The 2,270-nt window shown below is 39.5% G+C and overlaps 1 non-coding gene across 1 annotated transcript; it reads right to left on the bottom strand.

Moving 5' to 3' along the window:
* Positions 1-1,692: 1,692 nt before the first annotated feature.
* On the bottom strand, positions 1,693-2,008 carry LOC115030548. Its single transcript, XR_003836128.1, has one exon. It is a non-coding gene; the product is annotated as a small nucleolar RNA U85 (small nucleolar RNA).
* Between the last annotated feature and the right edge of the window lie 262 nt (positions 2,009-2,270).

The raw sequence follows: 2,270 nt of genomic DNA, 5'->3' as shown, positions 1-2,270 counted from the left end.
ATTAATTATAATAACTCTGCTGTATGACAGATATCAGAAAACCTTGTTTAACTGACATGTCAAACCCATTGATGCTCATCTCCCCATCCTCCTCACCATCCCTGGTTCCCACTCACTCTATGAATTTGATTATTTTAGATTCCATACAAGTGAGATGCACAGTCTGGCTTTCCATGTCTGGCTTATTTCATTTAGCATCATGTTCTCCAAATTCTTCCACTTTGCCACTGATAAATGATGTCATTTTGCTAATTTTTGAAGTTCTAATTTATTTACAATATCTTTCCCTTCCCTATCTTCCCTCCAAATCCTCTCATACATCCCTCCCTACTCTTCTTCAAATTCATGGCCTCTTTTTCATCAATTATTCCCATATATACATATATATGAATGATATGTATACACACACACATATATACATATACATATATTTGTATATATACATATATTCCTAAATACAACCTGCACAGCCCATATGATGTTACTTGCATGTATGTTTTCAGGGCTGACTGCTTGGCACTGCACAGCCAATTGGTGTACTCTCCCTTGGAGAAAATCATTTTTGCTCCCAGATTTTCTGAGTTACCTATAATTCTTTCTTCAGAGTTGAGACTTTATGGGTTTTTCTCTGTCCAATTTGACATGCTCATTCGCGTCTACTATGTAATTTTTCATAAAGCTAAAACGCATTTCACATAGATGTGTTCACACACATGCACACACAGAAAGCTGCAGCACTAACACTCTTGCTTTATGGAAAATTTAGGGTACCACAGTAGCATGATGAAGATTCTGTTGTTGCTTTGTTACTCTCTGGGAAAGTTGGGAAAGCCATTTCGTTGTGTCTTTATTTATTCTTTCAGAAATATTTATTGAGCACTCATGGAATACTAGACAGAATGCCCAGCACTATCAATAAAAATAATGAAAAAGGCCAACAATAGAGCAGAAAGTGTGTTTCTGCATTTAAATATGCGTGTATTTATGTAAATGTGGGAGGTGTACACACGTTATCTGCTGAGCAGAATCCCAGAACAAGCTGGAAGTTGCCACCCACAAAGCCTGGTAGCCTCAGTGCAGCCAGGTCTTCCCCGTTTTCTCAGAGCATTCTGCAGGGAGTGAATCCCTCAGGGACCTCATCTCATGACACTCGGGAAGATACAATCATTGTCCTCCCTGCTAAGTGTCAGCATCGTCAAACAAGAGCTGCAGGAACTTTCACTGATGACCAAGTCTGTGAGGGCAACAATGAAACTAAACAAACTGTTCCCACTAGAAATGCAAATTGCCCAGATTCTGCCTCTCAGAGTCCATTCAATTCAAAGGAAAAAGATCTCACAACTGGATGTAGGCAGCTGTAGACCAGCTAAACTTACAGAACGTATAGGGCAGAAATGGCCTTAGAGTAAAATGGCTTGCTTCCCATTGAGGGTGATTTGGGGAATGAGTTTTTCTTCAAGAACAGCAGATGGATGGGACACAGGAAACAAAGGTCTGTCAGCCACATATACAGAGAGCAGAGAGGCAAGCTGTTTAAATGGACCAGTGCTTTTGCCTCCAGGTGTGGCAAGCTTTGCCTCAAAGGCTACAATTTAATTGTGTGCAGATTTGAGTCTAGCAGTTCCAGACCTATTGTTTTATATGTTAACTGAAAAACTTAATCCAAAATGTGTGCAATCTATTTTTTCTTGCAGCCATGAGATCACCAAATATGCACACTTCAACTGTCAGTGGCTATGACACAGCCAAGCCCTTTGAGACCAGTGACCCTGGTAACTTGAGTATGGCCTGTTTCTACTTCCATTCCAATTTACAACTTCTCCGTGGCAACTGAAGAATCACCTCAATTGAGTGAGATGGTTCCTAGTAGGAAAATGTTTGCTGGTCTGTGCATAACTTGCAGTAGATGCACATAACTCTGTCCCTACCAAGATTTACAGACCTGGTAATGTAATTCTCTTATTTGGCTTGTAATACAAATTTTGTAAAACACTAATTTTGATTCTGCTTTTCGTTTTTCCCAAAATGGAAATGTCTAAGCTAAGTTTATTTTTGGTTATAAAACTAATACATGCATACATTGTTCCTGTCAAAGTCTGAACACTTGATGGAGCTAAATTCTCTACTGAAAACAAGCCCAGTTCCTGCTGTCTCCTCAATCAGGAAAAATATTCCTTTCCAAACTTTTGCTACATTCTCATTCCAAACACTTGCTACATGCTAAACCCACAAACTCACCTGGACCCGTTCCTTTGCTTGTGTCTATATGT

Source organism: Mus caroli, chromosome 2, assembly GCF_900094665.2.
Source record: "Mus caroli chromosome 2, CAROLI_EIJ_v1.1, whole genome shotgun sequence".
NCBI lineage: Eukaryota > Metazoa > Chordata > Mammalia > Rodentia > Muridae > Mus > Mus caroli.
The sequence above is the reverse complement of the archived record's forward strand: the minus strand, read 5'-3'. Positions and strand labels throughout refer to the sequence as shown.